We start from the raw sequence: 7,245 nt of genomic DNA on the forward strand, positions 1-7,245 counted from the left end.
TATACTTTGCGTTTCTTTTTGATGTTTGTGGGCGTTGCGGTACTCAGCCTAGCAGCAACTGCCTTGTGGTCGCTAATCCGTATATCCGTTATGATACTCCCTATTTCTTGATTATTTGTTGCTATGAGGTCAAGTACGCTTTCGCAATCATTTTCCCTTCGAGTGGGCTCATGAACTGTTCCAAATAATTTTCTGAGAAATCATTCAGTACAATTTCGGATGACATTTTATGCCTGCCGCCGGCTTTAAACGCATAATTTTTTCAGCATATCGAGGGTAGATCGAAGTCACCACGGATTATAATTGTATGAGTGGGGCTCCTATTTGAAATGGGATTAAAATTTTCTTTGAACTGCACGGCAACTATGTCTTCTGAATCTGGGGGGGTGTCTGTAGATCGATCCAATTAATACGAGTAGTTTAGGTCGACTGGCAAATATAACTCCTACCCATTCTATTTCGCATTAGCTACCTTCTTCAGTTTTCAAGGTAAACTACTTCTGACAGCAACAAGTACTCCACCACCTCCCAGTCCCTTCCACACAGCCAACGCTGCCCGTGTAGCCGCTTCCTGTGTGTAGTGGACTCCTGACCTCTTAAGCGGAACCCGATGGCACAAGTCAAGGAATCTGCGGCCTGCTCGGTCACAGAACCACCTGAGCCTCTGATTCAGACCCTCCACTCGGCACTGCACCAAAGGACCACAGTCGGTTCTATCGTCGATGATGCAGGTGGTGAGCTCAGTCCGGACTTAGCTCCTTTGATTTTCATCTCTGTTCTCGTGAACCGCTGCCTAAGAAGGCAACATTCTGGCACAGACAACGAACTGTATACCAGCGTAGAGAAGTGTCAAAAAGCACTGGCTGCTGCCTTCTATGACAAAAAAGGCAAATATATTCGTCTTTAAAAGATTCTGGCAGAAAAGTGCGGAACCAGCTGCCTTAATCCTCATTTTGCCTTCCTCTCCAAAAATTTTGCCATTCCAACGTATCTGCACTTTTTCGCTCCGGTAGAGAGTAGCAGAGAAACAGGTACGATGGAGGAGAGAGGAGACAGAGCCAATGGCAGAGACAGTGAGAGGAACAGTGATAACGGGAGAGAGAAAGGGGAAGTGAAGGAGACAGATGGATGAAGACAATAACAGTGTGAGACAGAGGTAAAGGGGATACTGACGATCAGAGAGAGACATAGAGAGATGGATGGAGGTAGATGCAGTGAGAGGAAAAGAGAGAGAAGTCAGTGTAAATGAAAAAGAGATGAGCGGATGCAATGTATAGTTTCTGAGGTCTGGACACTCCCACATTGGTGAACTTTAACACGTAGGTACAGGGGAGGGCGCATTACGGAACGAAATTTTAAACTTGTGGGTGTGGAGGCGACATGAGTTGTAACTCCAGAATTTGTGAGGTGCCGAGGGATGGTGTAGACAATGGCAGTAGGATAGAAAGACAAGAAAGGCAAGAAAGTTAAAAAAGGCAAAAGGAGACAGTGTAAGCGGGAGAGGAGACAGTTGCAGTGAGATTTACTGTAAGTCAATAGAAGGAGACAATGGGAGAGAGGCATATGCAGACAGTGAGAGTGAGAAAAACATGCTGAATATGAAGATTTAACTATAAAGAGAGACTGTGGAGAAGGGTTAAGAATTACCTGTTTTAAAAGAGCGTGGATGTGTTCTCACGCCAAAATTTGAAGTGAGGAAGGTGGCAGGTTACCCTGTTTTAATCACAGTCTTTTAAAGATGAACATATAGACATTGTTTACGCTCTGACATGAGCATTTTTCCGCTGGTATTATTATGGATTATTATTGTATAGGCGTATGCTTAGAGCTCTGGTTTACTTCGAGGCAGCATCAGTTAAAAGGAAACAAGAAGTCGAAAGTGCGACATAGGTGTAGAACAACTTCGTAATGCCTTCATACGCTAAAACTGGATACCGACAACGCTCAACAGCGAAATACTGGTGTACGAACTACAAATCTGGAAAGAACTGTTTAACCTGAGGATGGATCGCACATTGTGACTCACTTCTTATTGAATCAGACCTGCATCCGGGAGGAATGAGATTCAAACTTCCATGTGGATGATGATGATGATGATGATGATGATGATGATGATGATGATGATGATGACAGTGATGGGGATTTGCGACTCTCAACAGCATAGTCTTCACCGTATCTCGTGAGTTGTAAGAAGTCTGTATCTCGAACGCGGAATTGCTGCAACGCCTCCTCACGGACACTAATTACTAGTTTTCTTCAGCATATACTCTTATGGAGAAGTCGACACAAACATGTGATTCATTACTGAAACAAACAATTCATCAGTTCCTCTGTCATGTATTAAAATCTTGGAAAAATGTCCATATAACACGCTATGACACAGAAACATTTTCAGTTTACTGTATCCATGGTAGGTGGTTAATTAGTGGTGACGTTAGTGTACTTAATGTCTACGTAACTATGTCCGTACATTTTTTCCGGCACGAAAGCCAAGATGCTTGTAAGGTTGTGGACGTCGTATAAAAATTGCCAGTGCCTGTAAATCTCGTGACAGTGTTAGTGTTTCCACTCTGACTGGTTTTGTCGTAATAGAATAAAGCTGTACTGCTCCTGAATATAGATTCAGGTTAATGTAAATAATAAAACTGTCCGTTTTATGTGGATGTCTGACCACTTAATAAAACAAAACGGCACCAGAGCTACCAAGGTGACATGCTCTACACAGTACTTTAAGTAGGAGGCTCTTTTTTTTGCAAAATTTTAAACTGCGTATTGTTCTATTATTGTTGTCTTGTGGGATGGTGGACAGTTCCCAAGAGAAGCTGAGGGTTGCCTTTATAACAGCATATGAAGTACATGTAGTGAAAAGCCGGCCAGAGTGGCCGAGCGGTTCTAGGCGCTACAGTCTGGAATCGCGCGACCGCTACGCTCGCAGGTTCGAATCCTGCCTCGGGCATGGCTGTGTGTGATGTCCATAGGTTAGTTAGGTTTAAGTAGTTCTAAGTTATAGGGGACTGATGACCTTAACAGTTAAGTCCCATAGTGCTCAGAGCCATGTAGTGAAAATATCTTGCGCCGAAAGAGCTTCACTTCCAGTTGTTCGTCAGTGGACATTGTCCTATTCGTTGTCTGTTTAGTATCCTTTCCTTCCGTTGGTGCGACTGGTATGACGTTCGCAGGTCCCGATTGTAGACCTCACTGAGCACGCTTTTTGTTTACCACCACCAGTCTCTCAGATTCTCACTGAACCATGGTCAATATCCGAAAATGAGAGTCCTACTGCATGTCTGGAAATATTTCAAGGCCTTTTTCGACGTATGCCATTCAGAATCGCTGCTGAATTGCGTTCAGAAAGTGAGTGAAGATGTTATTAAGTATTCATTTGAAAAGTGCTAGATATGAACCAAATTTTCACCCTGCAGCGGAGTGTGTGCTGATAGGAAACTTCTTGGCATATTAAAACTGATTGCCGGACCGAGACTTGAAACCGTTGCCTTTCGGGGCCAAGTGCTCCACCATCTGAGCTACCAAAACACGACTCATGCCCCCTCCTCAACATCTCCACTTTCAGCAGGAAGTTTCAAGTCGTAGATAGATATTTGAAGATATTTGGTATCTGATGGCTGCACACAGATCACATAAACCCCCGTCATTTAAGGGCGGGGGTTTGTGGGAGCAGAGCTGGCGCACGATAGCACCTCAGACTTGTTCCATCGATTTATATCAAGAGAATTAAGTCGCCAAGACATCAACGTGAGCGCAATATCACGGTCCTCAATGGAATGTTGCACGACTCAGGCCTTGGACAGTTAGCCTGCTGCAAGATTCCGTGGTCATGGGCTAAGAAATCAAATCAAATAAAAGGATGCAAGTTGTCCGTAATAATGTTCACTAAGGTGCACGTGTTGTAGTGCGTTCGACTACTACCACAGGTCCCTTGTAAGACCAGAACAGTGACAATCATAATATAATACTGCCCCACTGGGAAGCTTCTTTGGCACATTGCATGTTTCGAGCAGCCGTTTGCTTCGACGAAAGCATATCTGGAAACAACCATCGACTTGATCTAACACAAGACATGGTTTATCCTACCAACCAACACTTACTTTTGATCCACCGTCCTATCTCGATGATACCCGTGCCCACTGCGATCATGACTGACGTTGTCACGAACACGTACATGTTATCCATTTCAGAGATCCATGTTCAAACCTGCAGTTATGGTGTAACGACTGCTTTGTTCAAAACTGCCTTGTAACAGATATCAAATCAGAATCAAAAACACCAATTAAATCAGAGTTATTAATCGTCACTGATAAACGAAATGTGTATTAGTACCAGTGATTGCCAGTACTTAATTAACGTAAATCACTGTTTCGTACTGAAATGCCTGATTCTCCTAAATAAGAGGTTCCTATACGGAAGTAAACTGCGCTGGACTTGGACTGTGAGTGAGTGGACACAGGTGGGCCATAAAGGCCGGTGAGGATAGCTGGCCTTGGCCGGAATTCGCTGAAAGCCAACGGACGAGAGTAGTCCACGAGGCACTTTGAAGAACCACACCGAATGCTGGTCGCCAAGGCTCACAATGCAGATATCAGCTCACGTGGTGCCAGGCCACTAGCATCCGTTTTAAACGATCCGCGTGTGGAAGGTGGGAATGTGCCATTTCTGGCAAAGACCTGGAAGGATGCATTTATGAACAGAACTGTAGAAAGCGGGGCTTCCTTGGAGTACACATATCGCTGTAGATAACATCTGAGAGTCAGCGAGAGCAGGGAAATTAAGTCGCGTTTTGAAGCCGTGGGACGCTGCCATCAGTTATGGCCCTACCAGACAAAAATACTTAACATAACGTAAGATTTTATTTATGAATTATAGAGCGCAGCAATCAGTCGTCCATTTTTGCAGGTTTTATTTGGAAAATTCATATTTAGGCTAGTGCCTAGCCATTATCAGTGACCCCCTCTACTCTCAACGCATATCAGTTCCTTGTTGTTCGGGCGTCAGTAGTATTCAAAGAACTGTGACTGACGCCCGAACAACAGGGAACTGATATGCATTGAGAGTAGAGGGGTGCATTGATAATGGCTAGGCACTAGCCGGAATCTGAGTTTACCAAACAAAAACTGCGAAAAAGGACGACTGCTTGCTGTGCTCTATAATTTATAAATCATATCACAGTCGCTGAGTGCACCCACGTTCCTAATGGAAGGTAACCTGATAATGTAAGAACTGCAATCACTGGGAAATATAAATAACTGACGAGCCCGGCGATGCTTCGCAATTGCTAAATATATATGGTAATTGGATGCGTGTCATAATCTCCGTTTCCCCCTTCTCTTTGTCACGCTCCTCCACCTTCTTTCTCTTTGTACATCTCCTCCATCTCCCTTTCTCTGTCGTTCTCCTCGTCTCTCCTCTCTATGTCCACCTCCACTCTTTCTCACCCTGTCTATCTCCTGCTTCCCCTCTCTATGTTCGTTACCTAACCACTCTCTGTCCACCTCCTCTCCCCCCCCCCCCTTTCTGACTTTGATCCTCGTTTGTTGGCATTGCAAAGGAAACCATGATTGACACCGAAGTCTCTTAAAATGAGTGGTTAAATAAGTCGGAATAACTGTGTAAGGATTCAAGAGGTACCTCTCCAGCTGCTGTATCTGTGAGGATAGTAGCTTTAACGATAGTAATCTGCGAATGGGTAAGATTACAGAGATTCGGATGATTCAGATTCCATAGTGGTATTCAAATCGTGTGCCAACAAGCCATAAATACAACTTTCCCGTTTTCTGTTAAAACCGACTGCTAGGAGTAAAACGAAACAGCACATAGCTTTATATCCACATTTCGTTTAAAATGTAAACGGAGAAAGAATAGTTATAGGAGAAACAATTTGTCCAACAGTTTGAATGCCCCACAATCGTAATTTAAACTGGTTGCGAGAAAGAAAAAACGGCACATTTCCACAGCTCGGCACAGCACTCCATCTTTTTCTTGCAGTCAGTTTTAACAGAACCTCCGTACACTGTCGTTTAAAAGAATACGTAGCCTACGTCAGCCTGAATGTTTATTAGAATTACCGTGGAAAATTTTGAAATCAGTCAAGGAGGAACTTTCTGAAATTTTTGTCTCAATGTTTGCCTAACGTATCTTACATATATTCATATATTATGTATATTTAAAACATATACAGTCTATGGCCATGGAAATTTTATTTGAGTATTGTATGAAAATTTGAAGCAAATTGGTAAAGGACTTTTCGAATTTTTTTCTGAAAACTTTTCCTCTTGATATATTACAGTATATCTATATCAAATGTTCATTTTAAAAGAAATACATTACCTCTGTCAGTCTGAGCATTTAGTAGAGTATCCTGTAAAATACTTGAACTGAATTGGCCAACAACGTTCAAGATTTTCCTAACAATCTTTCCCCTTCGTACATTATACATATATCTGTATACGATATGTATTACAAAATATATAGCCTATCTCCATAGGAACATCCGATGGAATATTGTGTAAAAATTGAAGTAAATCGATCAACAACTCTCAAGATTGTTGCTAACAACGTTTTCCCTTATTATATTTTAATTATATTTTTATACCACATTATTCCAACATATGTAACCTGTGTCCGTCTGAACATTTAGTAGAATACTGTGTAAAAGTTCGAAGTAAATCGGTCAACAACTTATTCACATTTCTTTTAACATACTTTCCACTTTACGTAATACACACATACTTATGTGCAATATGCATGTAAAAAATATGTGCCCTATGTGTGTCCGAATCTTTATTAGAGTATTGAGAGGAAATTTGAAGTAAATTGGTCAATAATTTATGTATAATTTATTAGATTGTTGTCCAAAAATGTGAAGTAAATCGATGAATAACTTTTCGAGATTTTTGCTAACAACCCTTCTCATTTTGTGTAGTGTACTAGCTTAGCGTCCGTTGCTTCACTCACGTAGACTGTACGGCCTGCAAAGATGTTTAGGGTTTCCTTCAATCGATTTTTTCTTGTTCAATAACTACTACACCTAAACTTTTCACGCTGATTAATGCCATGGTCGTTACCGAATGTACTTCTGACCGAAAAGCATTTCTGGTAGTTGGAGTCCAAGGGTTTTGCTAATCATACCTTTTGATTTCTTGTTGTGAGACCTCCGAAGAAATTTAAAGGCCCTACCATATTTTTTTTAATATCGAACCGAGAAGTGAGTCACCATTTTCGATAGATTTA

The sequence above is a fragment of the Schistocerca serialis genome, chromosome 4, assembly GCF_023864345.2.
Source record: "Schistocerca serialis cubense isolate TAMUIC-IGC-003099 chromosome 4, iqSchSeri2.2, whole genome shotgun sequence".
Classification (NCBI taxonomy): Eukaryota; Metazoa; Arthropoda; class Insecta; order Orthoptera; family Acrididae; genus Schistocerca; species Schistocerca serialis.